This window comes from Salmo salar, chromosome ssa15 (assembly GCF_905237065.1).
Source record: "Salmo salar chromosome ssa15, Ssal_v3.1, whole genome shotgun sequence".
Taxonomy (NCBI): Eukaryota; Metazoa; Chordata; class Actinopteri; order Salmoniformes; family Salmonidae; genus Salmo; species Salmo salar.
In genome coordinates, this window is record NC_059456.1 from 77,594,159 (window position 1) to 77,619,437 (window position 25,279).

The following is a 25,279-nucleotide window of genomic DNA, read 5'->3' on the forward strand; positions in this document are numbered from 1 at the left end:
ATATCGGAGCCTACCTGGGAAAAAAGAGAGGCAGCCCCCCCCAAAAAAATTTGGGGTGGCACACGAGTAGTTTGGCTGGGCCAGGGGTGAGGCCTGAGTCAACTACTCGTGCTTTTTGTGGTAAGCATGTGCCTGCCTCTCGCACTCTCTCTCCAGTGTGCCTCCATAGCACAGTACATCCTGTGCCTGCTCCTTTCGCTCTCCCTCCAGTGCGCCTCCAGAATCCAGTACGTCCTGTGCCTGTTCTTCGCACTCTCCCTCCAGTGCGCATCCATAACCCAGTACGGCCGGTGCCTGCTTTGAGCACTCGGTCCTCAGTGTGTCTCCCCAGTCCGGTGAGACCGGTTCCTGCTCCACGTACAAAGCTTCCAGTGATAATCGATGGTCCGACGCCTGTAGAGATGATCCATGGCACTAAGACTCTAGTGATGATCCATGGCCCGGAGCCTGTAGGGATGTTCCATGGCACGAAGCCTGCAGAGGTAATCCATGGCCCGGAACCTGAAGAAATAATCCTTGGCAAAAAACCTGGAGGGATTATAAATGGTCCGGAGCCTGTAGGGATAAACCCTGGCACGAAGCCTGTAGGAATAATCCATGGCCCGGCACCTGTAGAGATAATCCATGGTAAGAAGCCTCCAGTGATGATCCTTGGTGCGGAACCTGTAGAGATGATCCATGGCATGGAGCCAGCAGCAACGGTCACTAGTCCGGAACCTATTATGACGCCTCCCAGTCCGGAGCCTCCGGCGACGCTTTTCTGTCCGGAGCCTCCAGCGACACTCCTCAGTTCAGAGCCTCCAGCGACGCTCTTCAGTTCGAAGCCTCCAGCGACGCTCTTCAGTCCGGAGCCTCCAGCGGCGCTCCGCAGCCCGGAGCCTTCAGCGGCGGTCTGTAGCCCAGAGCCTTCAGCGGCGGTCTGCAGCCCAGAGCCTTCAGCAGCGGCCTGCAGCCCAGATCCTCCAGCTGTGGCCTGTAGGTCAGAACCTCCAGCGGTGGTCTACAGCACAGAGCTTCCGGTAATGATCTACAGTCCGATTCCTCCAATAATGATCCACAGGCCAGTGTTACAGAAGCGGAGGGATCTGCGCGGGCGGAACGGGGGTTACGCCCTGAGCCGGAGCCACCTCCGTTGCTGGAGGATCGGAGGGAGAGGAAGGTTCTGGGTATAGCACATGAGCCGCCATAGACTTTTGTCACCCTTCCTGCCCTCTCTTTGTGTTTGGGGTTGTTTTTATTGGGTTTTGTTTGGGTGCAGTCAGAGTCTGCACCTTTGGGGGGGGTACTGTCACGTCCTGACCCTTGTAAGAGGTCATTTTCCATAGTAGAGTGGTCAGGGCGTGACAGGTGGGTGTTTTGGGTGGTTTTTGTTTTCTGTTTCAATGTGGGGTTTTCTTGATTTCTATTTCTATGTTTATGTTTTCTATGTTTTGGCCAGGTATGGTTTTCAATCAGAGGCAGCTGTCTATCGTTGTCTCTGATTGGAAGCCATACTTAGGCAGCCTGTTTTTCATGTGTGGGTGTGGGTAGTTGTTTTCCGTTTTGTCAAGTGTACCTGACGGAACTGTTGGCTGTCGTTTTGTCGTTTTGTTTAAGCGTCTTCATTAAAGTCAAGAAATGAGCACTCTACACGCTGCGCCTTGGTCCCCTTTATACAACCTGCGTTACAACTTACAGTAGAATCTTATAGTAAATACACAGTATTATCCACAAAAAACACTGTAGTAAAAACATTTTTTTATTTTTATTATATTAATACTACAGTATTTAATTTGCATATACCCTGCCCATTCTCCTCCCCCATATCCCAATTGGTGCCATCCATAAGTGAGAAACTTACATACCAAATATATAGCATATATTGTGTTCCCTACAGGTTATAGAAAAAAAGCAGAAACGCTGAACTATCCATTCAGACCCAAGTCCTACCTACCTGCAAAAACACTACAGTAAATACTACAGTATACACCAGTCCGCTTAAACACTACAGTAAATACTACAGTATACTACAGTCCACTTAAACACTACAGTAAATACTACAGTATACTACAGTCCGCAAAACACTACAGTAAATACACTACAGTCTACAAAACACTACAGTAATTACTATAATATATACTACTGTCTGAAAAAACACTACAGTAATTACTACAGTATATACTACAGTCCTCAAAAACACTATAGTAATTACTATAGTATATACTACAATATTTTTACTAAAGTATTTAAACTATAGTAAACTGTAAATACTACAGTCTTGTCCACAAAAAAATTGCATTGAATTCTACAGTAAAGTCCGCAAAAACACTACAGTGAATACTATCGTATTTATACGATAGTATACTACATATTATTTATTCATGTGGGCAGTGATAAAGAGATAGACGTGAGGCCTTTAATCTAATCAGTGATGATGGAGGGAGAAGAGGACAGAGAGCACAGCACGCCTGGCTGACTGATCGAGATTCTGGCAGACAGGCGATTCCTATTGTTAATTAACCCATGCAGGGATTCCCCTCACACAGCTGTTCATTCACAGCTCCTCAAGACTCTATGTCAGCTTCCATGTGTTGTAGATTGTAGATGGACGAGGCGGTAACTTAAAGCCTCCACCAGTCGTTTAGCAATCAACAACACAGTTACATCTCCATGCATCATGGGGTCCACGATAACACTATCTAAGGTGATTTAGCGAGCATACTATATGTATTGAGATCAGATTTCACTGGATCAGCCTGACTGCAACCAGTAATCATGGAAAACTCATTGTCCAACATAATCTATCATAGTACTGGGAGAGATGATTGAAACACCAAGGCAGAATGTTTAGACCCACCATGCTGAAACTGGTGTTTTTGATCATGCATGTAACTGCTTCTACATGTCAATCTCTTATGAGATTTTCCCATAGTCCATATTTTGTCTGATTTGATCTTGTTTAAAAGCAATGATATTATATATGAAAGCATTACAGCGCTCAAAATATCCCACCTGATGCTACGAACCTCATAATATGATTTGTGTAGCTAGTATGGTGTAATTTGATATCATCTTCCCCTCCCATTTTAAAAACACAGTTGAATTCAAAAGAGGCCAGTTTAGCTTGAGGACGTTTTCTTATCCAATGACCATATTTGGTGGATTGCGCATGGTTTGAATAATGTAGCAGGAAGAAATGTTTAAGATGACACAAATTCCTCTGAGCTTAACAAATATAATTAGTGTCTTGGAGTTAAATGCATGTTTGTTTATTTGTGTGTGTGTGTGCAAGTGTGTGCGTTTGTGTGTGTGTGTGTTATAGTCATGTAATTTTCTAGGAATCTAACTTTAAATAAAAATACTATTTTAATAGCCCAATAAAACAATCCTTTATATCACAGCAAAGTTCTTGCTTCAGGACCAAGGATAGCTCTCCCGGATCACCTTGTATATGGTGTGTGGGCAGGAGTAGGACATATCTAGTCTGTGCTCTTTCTGTACAGTGAAAGAATGAATAGCCTGTTACATCAGCAAGAGGTGCTCTTTACAACAGCCATGGCGTCAGAAGCTCCCTCCTGGCCTTGTCCTTCTCATTGTCCTTCTCATGACTGATCCATGCTAGGATTCTCATTCAGACTCCAACTAACCACCTAGCCACAGATCCATAGCCACACACACACACACACACACACACACACACACACACACACACACACACACACACACACACACACACACACACACACACACACACACACACACACACACGTACAGAGGCAGCACACACCCTGTCTGTCGTTATCAGCATGGTGCAGCTCTGCTGGGCTCCGGAGTCTCTTCATAGGGGTTAAATGAACCAGAGGGCTGAGCAGGCTGAGCACACCGACTTTGCCTTTTGTTTCTTTTTGAGACCGAGTTAAAGCTGCCATTTAAATGGAGGGACGTTTATGACCCGGTGCCCTTTGCATCCCTTAGAGATCAAAGCTTCTTCTCTGCCATAAATTATAGATAGTCAGACATGTGTTGTGTCAAAGCAGCAAGGTATATTAACTGGCAGAAATGGACCAGGGCATAAGGGCCACAATAGGGAGGAAAAGGCAGTTATAACTATCATGAGTGGTATCTTGTATACAAGCTAAGAAACAGTCATCAAATTGTCGCTCTGGCGATATTCTGTATGGGAGTATTGATAGTATTCCTCCTGAGAGGAGCAACGGGTTGATAAGAAAGAAGGGATAAAAGGCTTTTCCTGGTCAGCTGATGTACTGTGTTGTGGAAAGAACAGAGGGATGGGTGAGCCATATGCATCTGGCCTCAGGTGGCTACTTGTTCTTCAGCAACTCTCCAGCAACCAACCAGGCAGCTAGTTACCAGAACAACACACCTGCTTCCATGAAATCCCTTAGACCCCAGCAGCTTTAATTTGTACTACTGTTGCCGTTGTACATGTTGTCAGTGCATCACCCCTGCTATCTTTTTGGGGTATGAGAGAGTGTTGATCATCCATGTAACTCATCTGGAACATAGGATTCCCATGAATATGTGAAAAGTAATATGCATCAAACATATCCAACCCTGGGGAAAAGCAGTAATAGTGCAGATGTAGCATTCACCTACACTTAGAGACAGGCATGACTAGGTACCTGCACTCTTTTTAATCTCCTCACCTCCTACCACTTGAGCTGTCCAATCTGTCAGTGTTATTTCCTACGTAACATACCATGTTCCAGTTGGCAGAGGAGACTAATCTAGGTAAAACACACAACCATGCCTAAAGCTAGCCTCAAGGCTAATCTTTAGCTGCTGGTGAATAGAGCAGCAAATTATCTTGTATATGTAGAACGGTCTATCAGGGAGGAGTGGGGGGGGGGGGGGGTTGAATAAATGCCCTGTCTCAGATTGTATATACTGTAAGTCACCAGGACAATGTTAGGGGAGGCTCTTTCCGTGCGGCTGAAAGGAACGATGCAATGTGAATTGACAGCGGTGAAATCAGTACACAGCAGTGCGCCCAAAGGCGGAGTGTGAATGTCAGAGAGAGAGACAGCTTGCCTCTGAAGTGGGTGCACGCTCTTCCCAGCAGGTAGGGTGCGGAGGGGGCTGCGGCAGTGCTTTTTTCTCCTGCCGTCAGCTCCGCTGGGAAACTCTATCTGCCTTCTCTCATTCAGCGATGACCACTGTCGCGATCTTCTCCGATTAGACCACGGTCCTCCCTCAGAGCGGGGCAGGCCCTGGCCTGTACCCTCCCCAGTCCCCTGTGTGCCCTCTGACTGCCACCACAGCACAACTCAGAGCAGAGCAGCCTGTTCCGGATCAGGGAATAATGAAGCGAGTGCTGCATGCCCAGCAGGTATGCCAGGGACAGGGAGTGGATGGAGACTGTAGGTGTCAGCAACTGTGGCAGTCATATAGAGAATTCACCTGCCCAACCGCCCACAACATCATACTCCATTCATGACATTCTGGAGGAGTTGTAGAAAAATGGAGTCTAGTTAGAGTATGCAGATTTGGAATTTAGATATATAGAGTATATCTTTTTTAATCATGAACTTTCGGTTATACATTTGCAATGTTATGTTGCCAATATAATATTTTCAATATAATTGTTACACACACATGCCTCAGAATATACAATCAAGTGGATATTCCCCAAATATAGTCATTATCCAGTGTATGCTTTGAATTATTATACATTTTCTGTTGTAAAATGTTAGGTTATTTTCTGGAATAAATGAACCGGGACCTTCATCCATCAAGCTCTATAACCAGGTTTCCATCCAAACTGTTTATGCCAGTAAAGTACGTCAGATAAAAAATGTCATGACAGGCCTGATGGAAACAGTACATTGATTGGTAAACTTTCTAAATGTCGACAACATAAAATACGCTAGACAATGTGGTATCTTTTTGTGTTTGTAAAATTAATTATGCGAAAAATGGCGGTGGAAACGCATTTATGTGCCAATATTGATATAATAACCATCATATCGAAGTAAAATTGGGAGAAAACATGCAGTTTATTAGGCGACAGATTAAATAAATGATGATGAACTTCACAGGGTGGTGAAAGCGCACGGTGATGAGCTTGATGCCCCTTTACAATAAGAATCGAGGGTCTATTTCTGGTGACATGACAATGATGGCTGCCGTTTGGCAAATAAATCATTTTGCGCTCTTTTTTTCGATTATAATCTCATCATGTAGGCTATACCTGCACTTTATTGTTGAACTGTTGGCTAGAGCGCATTTGCCAAGAGCAGAGTCTGCACATTCGCTATATAACTCACATTATTTTTGTGACAAAACCATCAGTGGAGTTGAAAATAATTGAAATTGTATTTTTTTATTCAGTATATGGGAATTTAACCACAACAGTCATTTTTATGTGCACTACGTCATTTTTGAATATTCACATGGAAATTTGATCTCCAATTGAATGGAAACTGACACACAAGTGCACGATGTGTTTGCTGATAAGACACATTTTTCAACAAAACTCACTTAATTTTACAGAAGCCCTAGAATGTCATTTTTTCTAAACTTAACATCTCAACCCAGCAATCTGCCTAATGAATCAGAAGCAAAACATTTATGGCCATGTCAGTTCTTCTGTGGCATACACCATGCATTCCAACTCCAACTGATAGACTGAGAGAGGCATGTCAGCTGCTTTGGTCATTATTGAGATTGTTAATTTAAATGTTGGAGTGACTAGTCATTTTAAAGCCTTGAAATTGACAAATGAAGAGGTTCCCATGTCCTCCATGCAGGCGGGAGAGAAAGGAACCCCTGTTTAATGTAATTACTTTTGGGGGAAATAAATAAGCTGAGTCCATCCATCAACTAAACTCAACCAAATGCAATAAGGAAATTATAAGGCCTTTTGAGACAGGACTCAAGGAAAACCGTGCAAGGATACTCTAACATACGCTAGAGAGTAGCATTGTAGTTTTGGATTGAGTAGTATTGGCAATATCTAGAAATTGCATTTCATGCCAAAGCAATCCGGATCTGAGTAGGAACACAACGCATGATTAGTCAGATAGACTTTGATACAAATGCATGCAATGGGGAGTGATGAGCAACGGATGGAGAGTCCTTGAGAGGAGTGAGGAGAAAGATTGAGGAAGGTGTATGTATGGGAGATATGGGGGTTGGTCTAGAAGAAAAAGAAACGCACACCTATTAAGGCGAGGTGCTGGCTAGCGGAGTAGAAAACTTGAAAATAAGGGAGTTGGGGCATATATGTAATTCTATGGGTTGGGGTGCTTATAATAAGAGGAATGGGGGTTGGGGTGAAGGCTATGGAAGAGGGTGGTTGGATGGGGGGGTGATGTTAGAAATGGGCATGTGAGTGATTAATGGTCAGAGAAGCATTATTGATCATAATTAATGGAACAAGGCAATGATTCAGGAATAATATGCTCTGTTTAGTAACACTGAAGATGGAAACACCAGAAAAATAGCAATTCCTGGGGATTCAGCTCTAGATTTACCTACAGTAGATTCAACACAATCTACCACAGTCTGTGCTTGCTTATAATGTACGCTATCTCAGGGACCTTTTGTTCATGTGTTGCAGTCCGTCTATTGACCTCCTGACTAAAAATACCTATTTGATGAGGTGTTACATTCTTTACGGGAACAGGGAGAAGCGGGTGGTGATAAAAATGAGGGCAGTTGTGATAGAACAAAATGTGTCCCTTGTTTCATATAGTTCCGTTTATCCCTCACTCCCAGAGCAGGAGCATCATGGTCCTAGGGAGAGAGGACAGAGAGATTAGCTAGCCTATAAAAGATACATCCACTCAGGAATACAAATTTGACTTCACTTAAAGGACCAGTGCAGTCAAAACGTGATTTTCCCTGTGTGTTATATATATATTTCCACACTACGAGGTTGGAATAATACTGTGAAATTGTGAAAATTATGATAATGCCCTTTTAGTGTAAGAGCAGTTTTAGAAAACTGCCTGAAACTTCAGCCTGTTTTGGTGGGATGGAGTTCTGGCCTGCCTGCTGACATCAACAGGCGGTAAATTAGTCAATAGACCAATAAGAAAGAGAGTTCCAAACCTCTCTGTCAAAATGAGGTAGATTTCAGCTTTCCCCTCCCCACTAAGACCACTCCTAGCAAAATTCTTGCATGAGAAATTGTTCTTTATTCTTTACCATTTTAATTGAAAACAATTGCAGTAATGTACTTAATTGTTACCCGGAAATGATTTGATATTGAGATAAAAACATCTGTATTGGACCGTTAAAGACTGAATCCAGATTAGGGGAAAGAGCGCCACTGTTCGCCCCCCAGCACCTTTGTTATTGTTTTTGTTTTGCTGATGAAATGGAGGTGAGGAGCGTCCGGCAGCGTGGTAAACATTTTTTGCAATAAATATTTGTCTTTTTTATCGAATATGCAATGACGTCAGAGGCAAAAAACAGTGTTCGTTGTTTGCAGTAACTTCTTTTTTGTTGAATATCTCAAACGGACATGTCAGTTTCACCAATTAATGATTACAGCTTTAAATGGCTTATGATGCCCATGCATTTATATTGCAAGGCTATTCTTCAGTTCGTGATCTTTTTCTGATCTTGGAACTCACATTGCAAAAAATATGAGCTGTGTGTTGATCATTTGTGGCCATTAAATTCTAATGAAGCACTAAATCTACAGTAACAACTCACTCAATATTCTCAGTACCCACCCGTCAGTTCAACGTCTAGTCAGTTCAACGTCTAGTCAGTTCAACGTCTAGTCAGTTCAACGTCTAGTCAGTTCAACGTCTAGTCAGTTCAACGTCTAGTCAGTTCAACGTCTAGTCAGTTCAACGTCTAGTCAGTTCAACGTCTAGTCAGTTCCATGTCTCAGTTCAACGTCTAGTCAGTTCAACGTCTAGTCAGTTCAACGTCTAGTCAGTTCAACGTCTAGTCAGTTCAACGTCTAGTCAGTTCAACGTCTAGTCAGTTCAACGTCTTGATTTACATTTGGTTGAGTTCTCAACAACTGTGAAATCAACAACTAATGTCACCATGTCGTTGGATTTAGGCTAAAAGTTGGGTGAAAAAAATATGAAATTCCCTTATGATGTCGTCTTTTTGCAAATCCAATCAGTTTTCCACGTTGATTCAACATCTTGATATAGTTTTTGCTGTTGTTGAAATGACGTGGAAACAACATTGATTCAACCAGTTTTTGCCCTGTGGGCAGTCGTATATCTCCAATCTTGGAAGACTCGTGGGTGAAGACCTGCAAGAGGTCTGGTATGAAATCATCTCAAATGTTATGTGTGTCTGGCACTGGCGAGTGTAAACGCACCGCTGTGTGGTGTCACAGTGATTGAGACCTTTCAGCATCAGATGACATTTTATGAAGGAATGAAACAGGGCCTCATATCTGCATGAGACTGCATTCAATAGGCTGGACTCTATTGACCGGCCTTTATAAATACCACCACCAGATCTGCATCACATCACCTGTCACACTACCTACAGTATCTCTCTCCAGTAACACATACTCACAGCACCTACATGCGCGCTCACACACTCACACAAACACACACACACACACAAACACAAACATATGCACACACGCATGCAAGAACACTCACACACCTTGTCCTTATCTTCATAACTGTGGGCGATGCCCTGTTTTTTTATCAGCTGAACAGGACCTCTTTATGAGGGAGGATATTACAGCTGAATGACATATACTGGATCTGTCAGGGGCGAAGGCTATAGATGAGTCTCTCATCTAGGCATGGTGAAGGCTTCTGTCACCGGCGTGTACTGCAGCTCATCTCAGCACGCTCCGCTCTCTCAGCGCTTTCTGCTCCGCTCAGCCTCATATATTTACTCCACAGCGTGGATGACAAATAAATCCCAAACCTCAATAATGCCAGACCTGGCCCTGTAAACAGCAACATTTAATGAATATAGGGGGACCTCTCTGTTTCAGGTGTTTCCTCTGGGCCCGTGACGAGGTGACAGGTTTAAAGAGTGTGTGTGGCAGCTTCTGAGTGGACACACTCACACACAAACACAAACACAAACACACACACACACACACACACACACACACACACACACACACACACACACACACACACACACACACACACACACACACACACACACACACACACACACACACACACACACACACACACACACACACACACACACACACACACACTGCTGTCTGGCCAGCCTCATCCATCTCGGAGATCAGGGAAAGTGACAGATTAATTACACTCCAGTCTTTAGTCAAGTGGTCACCAGCCTCAACTAACCAATCCACGTGAAGATGAGTTCAACCCTACAGTCTGACCCCTAGAACCATAACAACCCCCACCGCCACACCGCTATATTCCCTCCAACTCATAAATCCATCAGACAGGCTTCCCCATGGGAGCCGCCGTAGCCAGGTTTCCATGGCTACATGGAAAACACTGTCGCCGTAGCAGCCCTATGAACTAATTGAGGCAATTATATCTGAGGAGCAGCTGCTCTACCAGTCCCCTCCCCCATCGTACCGTCCCTCCCGCAATCAACCCCACTCACTCCAGCTATGATGCTCCACTCCCACTCATTGGTTGTGTCTCCCTGCTCAGACATTGCATGCATCAACCAATGGTTGCATGGCACGTCATCAACATCGACTGACAGATTGCTTTAACATTTGATGCGGTTAGCTGAAACGTAAAATACCTATCCAGGCGAGGTAAGATCTGGCAGGCGTCAGCTGAAATTACTTGTCTTAACAAAAAGCCACTCACTTATTTTGTGTGTAAAACCTACCCTCCTCTAATAAGCTACTGGAGCAAAACAACAAGTGAGTGGTTTGTGCTTTTTGATCGTGTTTGGGAGAATAGTGCCTTTTATTAAATGGAGTGCAGGGTGAGGCCGTGAGACTTGGACACACATTGGAGTGTGTGGATGCATGTAGAGAAAATAGAGCACTGCGTGAGGGCATGTGTGCAAACGCTCTTCACTGCATCTCTGTGCGTGGATGCCAGGAAGCTAGCGTGCATCCTTAAGTGATTTTATGGGCAGCTATTGTAAATGTGTGCATGCCAGTGTGTGTCAGAGTGCCCGTGCCAGTCTGTAGGCATGCATTTCATGGATGACTGAATCTATAGCAAACACTGTGAGGCTAAATGCCACTGGTAACATGAATGGGCTGTCTAAAAAAAAGAATGCTTGTTTATTATCTGCTGCAGTTTGAGAGGGAGAGGCATGTGGGGATTCCAAACTAGCAGGTATTTTGAGGGTGCAGGATGGTCTGCAGTCAGAGCACAGCAGTGTCCTTATCTACCTTTTGCAGATTGTCTGTGTGTGTGCGTGTGTGTGCGCGTGTGTGCGCGTGTGTGTCCGTGCGTGTGCGTGCGTGTGTGTGTGTGTGCGCGTGTGTGCGTGCGTGCGTGCGTGCGTGCGTGCGTGCGTGTGTGCGTGTGTGTGTGTGTGTGTGTGTGTGTGTGTGTGTGTGTGTGTGTGTGTGTGTGTGGATACAGTGCAGGTGGAACAGCAGAGTTGCATTTCTCCTTCATGGTGGAATGATCCGAACAGTATGAATTAAAAAATATGTTACAGGAAGATGACCATAGAATCTGATATTATGAGGCAGTAAAGCTGATTATAACAGTTTTCTGTTCTGTTTCGTAGAGAACAGCTATCAGTCCTCTTGTATTCCTCAACATATTTGTAGGCGATTCCTTGAGTTTACGTAAATCACTTATTTCAGTCAATATCCACTCCAGAATAATGTAACCATGTAGTAGAGACATCAACTTTAAAACAAATTCTAATAAATGTGGCATTTAAAACATGATGTACGACGGCGAAAGTCAAGAGCAGGTTGGAAGGTCTCCTATTCCAAAATAACTCATTAATAAATGACGAATGTGCCATAATGCAAAAGGACAAGACCTTTGGCGCACATGTAAAAAGGCCGGGGGCAGGACTCATGAGGAGTGTTATTTGATATTCAGCCATGGCATTTTCCCTGCACACACACGCACTCGCACACACACACAGCCCATCTGCTGAATAATTCAAGGTGTCTATCTGTAGAGTAGGCTGCTAAAGATCAGGTAAAGGCTGTTATTACCGCTGCTACTCTGCTTTGTTCCTCCAGTGGAACTAAAAGTGTGACTGTCTGTGTGCTCCAAGGGGATTCATGAGATCATCCTTTTCAATATGATCAGTGGGGAGTTCTGCATATACAATGCAGCATTACATTGCCAAATGGTTAGAATACCTTGGAACATGTGATTACAAGTATAGTATTGTAATAGTCGCTGCTCCCTGCTGGAACTATTTCATGATACCATAAGTGGTACTCTTTCCATGTTGTAAACCATCCAGATGGGGCTGTCCCTCTGAGCACATATCCCTGCTGTAGGAGAGACTCCAAATGTAGCCCGGTGACGTCTGAGCGTTGATTTAACTGGGCAAGTGTGCAGCTGTCCACTCCTGTGCTCACAATGTGGCACCTGAAACAACAGATGATCACACCAGCTGACTGAAAACCAGCAGCGTGGCTGAGACTGGCATGACAGCAGCGGGGTGTCATAGTTATAAAAACCAGCAACAAAACCTCAAACAGCCCCTCGTGATTTGAGTCAGACAGCGCGCTGAATCATAACAAACCCGGCTCAGCAACGGTTGGTATGTCAACAAAGGAACCTGTGCAGAAACTAAGTCCAGAATTGTAACAGACCATGATTAAGTTCACTTAATAAGACAAACATTGTAAAGGATTCAAATCTCTTCTGTATTGTCCCTTCACTCAGTAGTGATCTCAACAAAGTGTTGATGTGTCAGGATAGTATTGATGAGACTGTTCACAGCCATCCTATAATTGCGTTGCATTGTGTTGTTTTATGTTGCAGTGTATTGCACCAGGGTGACCATGACAACAGCTATACAGCATCAGAAGCCCAACAGCCAGATAGAGTATGTGTTCCAGGCCAGGACCCAGGGCAGAGTCAGAGTCAGCTTGTCCGTCTCCATGACTCTATACCCAGCCCTCCCCAACCTGCAGCCAGCCAGCCAGCCAGCCAGCCAGCCAGCCAGCCACCACTCACCCCCTATCTCTATATATAGTCGCCTGCCAGGGCCTGCTAAAAATAGACACAGTCTGTGCTCCATCTCCTTTCCTTTCCTCTGTGGCTTCATGGACTCTGAGACCCTCCCCTTCCCTCCCAGCTTGGTCTTCAGAGATCCAGGTGAGGGAGTCAGGGGTTGAAACAAGAGGATATCAGCGGTATGTTACACACTGGCCCTGCACTGTGCCATAGTAGCAATATTCCACAATGGAGGGCCGAAGAGGAAAAAACAGTGGAGGGAGACGGAGGAAAGATGTTCAGCAGAGAGACTATTCATTAGATTAGTTTACAACCCTCCAATAGAAATGAATCAGAAAATTGTTGTTATGTGGATAAAGACAGTGGGGGCACAGTATGATGACTGATTAGAGATTAAGACGGTGTTTACAACATCTTCATGCACAGTAAAACCATGTCTCACTTCCGCAGGCTGAAAGGAAATGAGTGGCTTGCTCAAATTAACATTAAAAATAACCAAGGCTTGTTGACTGTGTTAGTCAGGAAGGCTCCTGGGGAGCACAAAGCCAAAGAATGTAGGAAAAACAAGTCACATTTCCTTTTCCAGCTGCTGCGTGTTACATAGGCAGGGTGAGATGGGACACTCACTTTAAACAAAGAACGCTCCCCTCAGCAACATTAGTCTTCCTTTGCCTCCCAGTGTACCGGATACAGCTAGAAGAGACAACACACTCTCCCTAGCTTATCATAACATGGTAATGATATGTCCTAATTATGTGTCATCACAACACATTCACAGGAACATTTCCATATTCTATTCTATTAATTGCTGTTTTCAACCATCCCAGCACAAAATAAATAACCCAGAAAAAATAAAGAACGGATGCAATGTAAATTCACCCTCCATTAAGCCGTAGCAAGTTCTGTGAGAATTGAGCTCCAGGGTAGAACGCTGTCTGAGGCAGTAAGATGCGTGGGTGGGTAGTGAGGGACACTAGGGCAGGAGGAAGATTCCTGGGTGTGAAATGAAGGAGACTCTGGCTGCTGCTGTCAGTTGGGCAGTGGGGAGTTGTAAGGCAGTAGGCTATGGCAGGCAGCTAGGAGCCCTAACCAGCAGGGAGTAACACACAGCAGTGTACAGTACCACTGGATCGGTGCCTGGGGCCGTGCTCTGGGCCAGCCTGGTCTCTCAGGAAACAGAGCAGATGAGGTGCAGGCGTTAACCCTTAACGCACTGCAACCGCAGACAAGAAAAAGCTTTTTAAAAGCACATTTGTAAGATGAAAAAATGGCTTATGAATTATTTGACATTACATGAGCTGCCAGATCAGAGTATTGTTCCCCGGCCTCAGCTTGCTGGCAGGATATGCGGTGGCATCACTCTGACTGACAGAAACATTATGTGGGGAGAACAGAGGCAACAGACGGACAAACTGACATACAGACAGACAGACAGGAAGAGGATCATTATGGATCTAATGAAAGTATCATGAATAAAGCAACCCCAGGATGTAGAAGTCCCATTAGGATCTCCTCTGGGCTATTAATAACCATGAAAACCTCTACAATCAATAGCTGCACTTCCTGAACCAGTATCCATTTAACATGGCCAGGACCAGAGGGTGCTGAGAGCTGTATCCTCTCAGAGTGCTAGGGGAGCTGACCACCCATACAGTAGCTTCATGGACCCATCATCTCAGCAGAATGGGCTAAGACCTCTCACTACTAACAGATATCAAGAGCACTCCCTCAGGAGTGGATTTAACGAGATGGCTTGTCATACAGGGAGGAAGTCAGACAAGTGCCTGCATTGAACCTGAGAGGACAAGAAGACCACAAAATTGAATTTTCAGAAAAATTAACAAGGATTTCATGGCATTGCCACTACCCAACTGAGAATGGAGAATGCGCTTTGAACCATATCTCCTCGAACATGACAATAATACTGCGGTTATGAAGTAACTCACTAATCCTTGTTATGAAGCCTCTCATCTTTTCAGATGCTGGTGGGTTCATTAAAAGGCCAGAAGCTATATGGCTGTCTTTGTGTGTATGAGTATACACTTAAGCTCTCTGAAGTACGCTTGTGTTCGTTGACGTTGCCGGAGGCAGGCAGGACCCCTCCACGTTATCTCCACACCATCCATAGGCGACCTTATCCCTGCCTGCCTTCCCCTGCTCTATCTGGCAGCCGCCCCATGCATGTAATATTATCCCCTGGCTCAGGGCACACCAAAGGACAGAGAGAAAAAAGAGAGAAAAGGAGAGCATCAGAGGCTTTGAACGCTGCAATTTCAAGACAGAGTAATTTGAGATGAGGGATCTCCCCCCCCCATTTTTCTCAGACAAAAACAATCATAACGGTTAAGATACCTTATATTATCTGTCTGAAAGTATGTCCTCATGCAGGGATGGTTTTAGCTGACATTCAGTCAGGCTTCAAAGCCTGGTGGTTTAATAACATCAGTGGTGTGACAGAGGAAGTCCACACTGGGGAGTGTGTCCATTATCACACAGCAGCTGAAGCATATTAAGAGCCAGGACGAGAGAGAAACGAGTCTGCTGCTCCACTGTCAGCTGCTGGGACGGATTAAAGAGAAGAGACAGACAGAGGGGGAAGGTATCCAGTGAAAACACACCTTTGATTAAAGCACTTCAGCTCACGTCAGCCATGGGCCACATGACTTGGGTTCAAGTCGGGCAAAGGGCTCATCTGATCTGTCTTTTGGAAACACATCAAACATCAAGTTAAGTATTCAGTCAAAATGGCCATAGATAGATGAAGACAATGTAGTGAATCCACCCTGTTTCTCTCCGATGCTCCTGTCCTGCAGGATTGAGCCATGCTGTTTGGGCAGTTAGGTGTCAGACATGTGAATGTGATTGCATACCCCTAGAAGGAGAAGAAATCACACATGAATACACACAAATACACTCAGAAATACTACACTGACACTCCAACACACACACACACACACACACACACACACACACACACACACACACACACACACACACACACACACACACACCTTGACCTGTATGTCAGTCAGAGAAAACTTGAATGCTTTGCTTATGTGTGAATCAATTATTATTTTATTCATCGTAAACGTAGGTGAGTTAATAAAGCCTCGTTGTTGCTACTGCAAGTTAACCATTGATATGAAGATGATGTTAATCATACACAGGATTATGACAGACTTCAGTGACCACATCACATCTTTGCCTCTGGCATGATTGGTTATTTCTTTCCATTCTATTACATCTCCTTTCTATCTAGCCTCTGTAGAGATGTACATAGTTCTCTGCTCTCAGTTCTGACCTTCAGCTGGGAGCCCAGAGGTCAGCAGAGGATGCCACACTTCCTATCTCTCTCCTCGCCCCACAGGACAGATCTGCAGTTCTCCCTCCCTCCCTCAGACCCAACAGGAAGCACTTCCCAACCCTGCTTCATTAGGAATTCACACAAATGGCCAGAAGGCCCAGCCATGAAAGTCCTCCATGACCCCAGGAGTCACGCGGGACCGGAGAGAGGCAGCATCATGGGAACATCCTGTGCTGTTTGGTTAGTGCTGATCTGATCCTCCTATTTCTCTTGTTTTAAATCCTGTCCTGTCTGTCCTGTCCTGTCTGTCCTGTCTGTCCTCTCTATCCTGTCTGTCCTGTCTGTCCTGTCCTGTCTGTCCTGTCTGTCCTGTTTTTCGAAATTGATGAAAAACTGAAATGTCTCGAGTCAATAAGTATTCAACCCCTTTGTTATGGCAAGCCTAAATAGGTTCAGGAGTAAAAATGTGCTTAGCAAGTCACAATAAGTTGCATGGACATGATTTTTCAATGACTACCTCATCTCTGTACCTCACACATAGAATTGTTTGTAAGGTCCCTCAGTCGAGCAGTGAATTTCAAACGCAGATTCAACCACAAAGACCTGGGATTTTTTCCAATGCCTCGCAAAGTAGGGCACCTATTGGTAGATGGGTAAAAATAAGTTATTAATTACACATGGGATGGTGTATCAATACACCCAGTCACTACAAAGATACAGGCATCCTTGCAAACTCAATTGCCGGGGAGGAAGGAAACGGTAACTTTAAAACAGTTACAGAGTTTAATGGCTGTGATAGGAGAAAACTGAGGATGGATCAACAACATTGTAGTTATTACGCAATACTAACCTACTGTAATTGACAGAGTGGAAAGAAGGAAGCCTATACAACATTTTTTTAAATCCACAACATGCATCCTATTTGCAACATGGCACTAAAGTAATACTGCAAAGAAATTGGCAAAGAAATTAACTTTTTGCCCTGAATACAAAGTATTATGTTTGGGGGAAATCCAATACAACACATAACTGAGTACCACTCTCCATATTTTCAACATAGTGGTGGTTGCATCATGTTATGGGTATGCTTGTAATCATTAAGGACTGCAGAGTTTTTCAGGATAAAAAAGACATGGAATGGAGCTAAGCACAGAGGAAAACCTGGTTCAGTCTGCTTTCCACCAGAAACTGGGAGATAAATTCACTTTTCATCAGGACAATAACCGAAAACACAAGGCTAAGTCTACACTGGAGTTACTTACCAAGAATACAGTGAGTGTTCCTGAGTGGCCGAGTTACAGTTTTGACTTAAATCTGCATGAAATTCTATGGCAAGAATTAAAAATGGTTGTCTAGCAACGATCAACAACCAATTTGACAGAGCTTGAATAATTTTGGAAAAGAATAATGGGCAAATATCAAATCAAAATGTATTTGTCACATGCGCTGAATACAACAACTGAAGACCTTACTGTGAAATGCTTACTTACAAGCCCTTAACCAACAGTGCAGTTCAAGAAGAGTTAAGAAAAGATGTACTAAGTAAACTAAAGTAAAAGAAGAATAACAATAAAATAACAATAACAAGGGTATATACAGGAGTCAATGTGTGGGGTACAGGTTAGTTGAGGCAATTTGTACATGCACTGTAGGTAGGGGTGAAGTGACTATGCATAGATATTAAACAGTGAGTAGCAGCAGTGTACAAAACAAAACAAAACAAATGGAGGGGGGGGGTCAATGTAAATAGTCTGGTGGCCACTTGATTCATTGTTCAGCAGTCTAATGGCTTGGGGGTAGAAGCTGTTAAAGAGCCTTTTGGTCCTAGACTTGGCGCTCCGGTACCGCTTGCCGTGTGGTAGCAGAGAAAACAGTCTAAAACTTGCGTGACTGGAGTCTCTGCCAATTTTATGGGCTTTCCTCTAACACCGCCTATTATACAGGTCCTGCATGGCAGGAAGCTTGGCCCCAGTGATGTACTGGGCCGTACGCACTACCCACTGTAGCGCCTTAGATGCCGAGCAGTTACCATTCCAGGCGGTGATGCAACCAGTCAGGATGCTCTCGATGGAGCAGCTGTAGAACTTTTTGAGGATCTGGGGACCCATGCCGAATCTTTTCAGTCTCCTGAAGTGGAAAAGGTTTTGTCATGCCCTCTTCATGACAAATATTGTACAATCCAGGTGTGCCTCGCAAAAAAAAAAAGACTTACCCAGAAAGTCTCACAGCTGTAATCACTGCCAAAGGTAATTCTAACATGTATTGACTCAAGGTTATGAACACTTATGTAAATGGGGTATTTCATTTTAAATACGTTTTTAAAATGTCTAGAAACATGTTTTCATTTTGTCATTATGTGTAGTTTGTAGTGTGTAGACAAAATGTGTAATAAGTCAAGGGGTATGAATACTTTCTGAAGGCACTGAAGATGTGCACAGCACAGCTTCACATGGCACGGCATGCAGAGTGATACTTATTCAATGATCTGCCCCTCAGTCAAGGTTACCAACTAGATGGGGACTGCGTTCAAAGGCAGTTACAATAAAGCAACTTCGATTAAAGACATGCTCCAGTATTTTGGCAACTAATAAGTACTTTTTAAACCTCCTACTTTGGGCTGCATGTGTCAATGTGTAGTTTAAACTTGCATAATCTATTAGCAGAATTACTGTCTTAATTAGCCACAAAATACCTAGTTTGAAAGCAGCTGTTTTCTGTAAGCGATGCTGTGCAATTTTCCCTACATTTCCCCCCATGTGGGCCAGGCCTCTAGCAATTGAGTTCCAACCAATGAGATTCAGCACCTCACCATCTGAGTGACAACTAGCAAGAATCACATGCAACAGAGCGAGAGAGAGAGCAATGACGTGGTGCACATATCTACACATATGTGATGTAGTGCGCAATTTATGGGGACCACTTTTGGCTCCTGGGTGCTAGTTTCAGAACTACTGGTTAAAAAGTATGCAAAAGTACTGGAGAATCCCTTTAAGTGAAAGAATCCAGTCTGAGAATATGCTGTCAGAAAATACTATTTTAAAATCCTAGAACTGGCAAGATGTCAATCTTTTTTCTGAGTGAGAGAACACAGTCTGCAGAAAGCATCCAGTGAGAGAGATGAAAGAGTCGTGACTCTCTGTTGTGTGTGCTCGCTCGATGAGGATGTGTGGAAAAAATAGGCATTTCCACTGTGACAAAGAGAGGCTGATTATGTGTGATTTTGCTGCACTCAGTGCATGTTGAGGTTACTGCAGACTTAGGGCTACAGCTCATCACAACAACACCCTGCAAAAAAACTACTATCGTTTGGGGAGAATGAACAGAGGGGCATGTAGCAACCCTGCCTGCCTGTAGCCACGGGACTCGTGTGGAGAGAGGATGAGAGATAAGAGGATGAGAGCTGCTTTCGTCAGAGTGCGTGGTGCTGATGCAGTACAGAGGGTGCGGAGGGAGAGAGTTGGCTACACTGTGGAACAGCCCCACTGGTTGACTCTGTGGTGCTGCAGAAGGAGGCACATCAGACATGGGAACAGCCACTCTGTTTGGTTATAAAACATACCTGAATCACAGGGAAATGCCAGGGCCTCCCAGTCTGAGGGGTGGTGACGCAGATGCTTCTGGTTTTGAGCAGAATGATGACGCAGACACGGACTTTAATTCCTGCTGAACGTTCTCATCATTCACATTCATGGCCCTACGTGTGTCTACGTGGTGAAGAGTTCTGAAATAACAAAGATAAAGCAGACAGAACCATGAAGGGTTTTACAACAATGGTGTAAGGTATATACACTGAGTGTACACAACATTAGGAACACCTGCTCTTTCCATGACATAGACTGACCAGACGAATCCAGGTGAAAGATATGATACCTTATTGATGTCACTTCAATCAGTGTAGATTAAGGGGGAGGAGACAGGTTAAACGCTCAACAGTTTCCCATCTGTGTCAAGAAGCGTCTCCCACCCAAAGGACATCCAGCCAACTTGACACAACTGTAATATTTGGTATACTCAGTGTACAGTATATGCTGACAGTGTAATGAAAATGTGCTTGTTCAGGCTAACTTTGTTCAAATCAATTCAAGCTCTATAATTTTGCTGTTGAAAAAGAAACTACATTAAACATCTAAATCATTCTCCATGTGCTAAATCCTATGTCATGAAATTCTACACAGGCAGATCGTTAGTTATCCTAAACGACTTGCCCCATTCATGTTCCCATGCACTCAGGCTGGGCATGAGAGAGTAAGTGAGTGAGAGAGAGCTAGAGAGTGAGAGAGAAGGAGAGAGAGGAAGGGATAGATAGATAGACAGAGAGAGAGAGAGAGAGAGAGAGGAGAGAGAGAGAGAGAGAGAGAGAGAGAGAGAGAGAGAGAGAGAGCCCTAGGGCACCCACCACTACCACCCCTACACCACCGCTACATAATAAGGACTTAGGCCTACATTCAATCAGATCAAGTGTTAACCGGCAATAGCCAACACCCGCATAGCTGATGTTTTGGCAGTGTCTGAGGTGGAATTGCGTTGGAGCTGTAAAATCAGTGAGCAGCTGCTGTTGTTGTGACGCACTGATGTGCAGTTTGCGAACGATTCGTTCTTTACCGATTTGTGAGTCATGATTCGTTTTTCTGAGTGACTCGTTCATTTTAGTTGTTCGTTTGACCTGATAGTGCTGGCCGCAATGAGTCCTACAGCAGGATTAATACCGGCTCCTCTGGCTCAGCTTCTCCAGCCTCAGAGACGTGCTCCGACCACCAACTGTCTGTCATAATGGGAGCAGGAAAATAGATCATGAGCATAGAGAAAAAAATACGTTTAGAGCTTACAGTTGATCGGATGGTGCAAGAATGATTACAATTGATAATTGAATGTTATGATGGACACAGCTTTGTAGGACCAAACATACACAGCCTGTGGTAAACAAACTCAAACTCGAGAACTAATTGTTTGAGGGGCTACAGTTCTCAAACAACATTGAGCTTATCACCCTCACCATCTAGTCCGGTTGTGGTCACATCTAGACCTCGCTTCAAATGTAGCGAAAAATAATCTTATTTATATGCCTATAAATCATGTACATTATTTAAAGCACACGTTTACAAGTCTCAGTCACAAATGACAGATCCAATAGTTTTTGGATCATCATTTGCCGTACCTGCATACTCTGGGCATTACTGACTCAAATGAAATGAGTCGAAAGATTCGTTCTTTTGACTGAATGAGTCGAAAAGATCAAGAGTCAGTAATAAGAGATGAACTTCCCAGCGCTATTGTCACGAAGCCAGCCACACTTGTCCCACCCGCGCTAGAAGTTCAAAACGATAAAGTTTAGGCTATATAGAAATAATGAAACGTTATTATTATTTATTATACAAGAGACAAAATCCACAAATTCTACAGCCCAACGGCAGAGTCATGTCTAAAGTGAAAAACTACTAATGACTCAATAATCAATGCCTTCTAGGAATGTTACAAAATTGAAAAGTTATGGGCGGAGTTGGAAAGATGGACGTCAGAGGTACTGCAATGTAAATTTACTTTTAATTCGTCTTCCTGTATATTTCAAGGCATGACAGATGAGGGTGCAGTAGATACCCGATGGGTTGAACAATACTCTTCTCATCAATTATCTTAAAAAAAATGTATACTCAAAAACTGGAAATCAGACAATCTTCTGTCGTTCATGCAATGGAAAGGCAAAATTCTTTATTGTCTAAAAATTTAAAGAGTGTGGGCGATGGAGAGAAACAGAATGGTGCAGTTTGAGGCCATGTGGCAGAAAGTGATAAGGACGCTGGAGATATTGGTGGGGGCTAGTGGGTCTAGGCAGGTGTGATGTAGTGATGTTTGTATGATGTAGTCGTTTGTATGTGTATGTTTTGTATTGTTTATAAAATATAAAATAAAATCTTCGAATAAAAAAAGAAAATAAATAATGACCTCGAAATTGAAAATCATTCAACCAAATAATGAGGATTTCTATCAGCCTAATCGAAGTGTACATTAGATTACATCGCACATCTTAGTGTTCGAACTTGTAAACAAGGCTGCATGGGATTTCTCTTAATGCAACTCTGTGCAGCCAATGGCAATGTCCACTTTAGGTATAATGCTGGGAGCCGCTTGTGGATTTGACAGCTCTAACGCAGTTCCACCTCCGACACAGTCAAAACATCAGCTACATGGATGTCGGTGAAAGCTGAGCTGATTGAATCGGGCCCTAAATCACAGGCTGACAATTGGCACTGCTGCCCATCCCCCATAATAACAGGCAGGCAGACAGGGAGGGAGGAAGGCAGTCACAGTCCAAGGAGTCACGTTTGAGGAGATGCAGAGCTAGGCTGGAATTTGAAGATTTCTCAGAGGGCAAGCAGGATAAATTCTAGAAGGATAGATTTCACCTGTCCTTGTGTCGCCCCCCAGGTGTCACCCCCAGGTGTCACCCATCTTCCCCAATTATCCTCTGGGTATTTATACCTGCGTTTTCTGTATGTCTGGGTCAGTTCGTCTTGTTTGTCAAGCTTACCAGCGTTTGTCCTGTCAGCTCTGATTTTTTCCAGCCTCTCTTTTTCTCGTCCTCCTGGTTTTTGACCCTTGCCTGTCCTGACCCTGTACCTGCCTGCCTGACCACTTTGCCTGTCCCTGACACTAAGCCTGCCTGCCATCCTGTACCTTTGCCCCACCTCTGGATTATTGACCTCTGCCTACCCTGACCCTGAATCTGCCTGCCGTCCGGGACCTTTGCTCCTACTCTGAATTATCGACCCCTGCCTGCCTTGACCTGTCATTTCCCTGCCCCTGTTGTTACAATAAACATTGTTATTTCACACAGTCTGCACTTGGGTCTTACCTTGATACCTGATAGTACGAACTGGCCATGACTGACCCAGAAGACTTGGACCAGCTCCGCAATGCCATCTCCTCCAAGGATCCACCATTGGTAGGCAGGAGGAGTTGCTTTGCGGTCTGATGGAAGGGTTCAAGGCTGTGGACGAACGTCACGACCTAGCCTTGGACGCATTGCGGGAGCAATTCCGGGAGTTGCCTACTAGGCAGCCTACCATGACAGTAACCTCCCTGCCCCTCTGTAACCCAGCTGGTAGCAGCGGCGTCACCACGGTTTCCCAGGATCCCCTCTTACCTCCCCTGGAACGCTACGATGGAGATTCCAGAACCTGCCGGGCCTTTCTCTCCCAGTGCTCCCTTGTTTTCAGGCTGCAGCCTTCTTCGTTCCCCTCAGACCGCTCGAAGATAGCGTACATTATAACACTGATGTCCGGGAGGGCACTCGCCTGGGCCACGGCGGTGTGGGAGCAACAATCCGCTGTCTGAGAAAGTTTTTCGAGGTTCCGGTGTCCGGGAGAGAGGCTGCCTGGAAAGGACTCCAGCTATTGGCAGGGGACCCTCAGTGTGGCAGACTATATGGTGGATTTCCCCACACCAGCAGCGGAGGGTACCTGGAACCCGGAAGCGCTGTTCGACATATTCCTGCATGGATAATCGGAGGAGGTAAAGGATGAGCTGGCAGCCCAAGAACTACCAACGGATCCGAGCTTACCCGAGTCCCTCCAAGAGCCTCCGGAGACTGCCGATTCACCTCTTCCCGAGCCGATGCAGCTCCAGCCGAACGCGTACACAGACTTGAGACCCAGAGTTGTCTGTATTGCGGTACTGCCAGTCATTTTGTGTCTACCTGTCCCTTCAAGAGACCTAGCTCATTCGTTGGAGTGAGTATACTGGTGGGTCTTAAAGATAATTGTACTTCTCCCCTTACTCGCCCCTCTCTCCATGCCACCCTGCTGTGGGGCAACCAGTCTAAGTCTCTCCAGGTACTCATCACCTCGAGTGCCGATGTGAGTCTCATGGACGTTACCCTGGCGTCCGAGTTGGGCATCCCCACTCAACTCCTCTCCATTCCCATGGCTGTTAGAGCGCTGGATGGGTCTCTACTCCGCAGAGTACCAGGACCTCCGGGAGGGGTTCAGCAAGGCCCGGGCCACTTCGCTTCCGCAGCACCGACCGGTATCCAAGAAGGTCAAGCCTGAGGCGCTGGCACACCGCTATAGTGCCATGGCTACACCCCTGGAGGCCGAGACCTTTCCCCCCGCTCCAAGATCATTAGCCCCTCTGCTGTTCGTCCTCTGTTACCACGAACCCTCCATATTTTTCCGACCTTTCCTGTGTCTTCTGTTTCTAGGCCCATCCCTCCCCCGTGTCATCGATGGCCAGCCAGCGTACATGATGAGACGCCTCTTGAGGGTTCGACCATGAGGCAGGGGTTTAGTACCTGACTGACTGGGAGGGTTATGGTCCGGAGGAGAGGTGCTGGGTCCCCGCTAAAGACATCTTGGACCCGGCCCTCATCGCCGACTTTCACCGCCGGCACACCAGTCAACCAGGTATCCGCCCAGGTGGAACGCCAGGTGGCACCCCTGGGGGGGGGTACTGTCACGCCCTGATCTGTTTCACCTGTCTTTGTGCTTGTCTCCACTCCCCCAGGTGTCGCCCATCTTCCCTAATTATCCTCTGTGGATTTATACCTGTGTTTTCTGTCTGGGCCAGTTCGTCTTGTTTGTCAAGCTTACAAGCATTTGTCCTGTCAGGTCCTGTCTTTTCCCAGTCTCTCTTTTTCTCGTCCTCCAGGTTTTTGACCCTTGCCTGTCCTGACCCTGTACGCGCCTGCCTGACCACTCTTCCTATCCCTAACCCTGAGCCTGCCTGCCATCTGGTACCTTTGCTCCTACTCTGGATTATCGACCCCTGCCTGCCTTGACCTGTCGTTTCCCTGCCCCTGTTACAATAAAAATTGTTACTTCACACAGTCTGCATTTGTGTCTTACCTTGACACCTGGTAAAAGTCCTCTAGGACGCATGCTGGAGTTGGTTTTCGTATGATAATTTCAAACCCCAT

General features: G+C 45.0%; 1 long non-coding RNA gene across 2 annotated transcripts; it reads left to right on the plus strand.

Moving 5' to 3' along the window:
- The first annotated feature begins 10,576 nt into the window (after positions 1 to 10,576).
- Positions 10,577 to 25,071, plus strand: LOC106572316 (uncharacterized). 2 transcript variants are annotated; one of them, XR_001321098.2, is made up of 3 exons: positions 10,577 to 10,699; positions 24,566 to 24,767; positions 25,012 to 25,071. It is a non-coding gene; the product is annotated as an uncharacterized lncRNA (long non-coding RNA). The 2 variants fall into 2 exon arrangements; XR_001321097.2 differs by lacking the exon at positions 10,577 to 10,699 and adding an exon at positions 16,328 to 16,608.
- Positions 25,072 to 25,279: the final 208 nt, after the last annotated feature.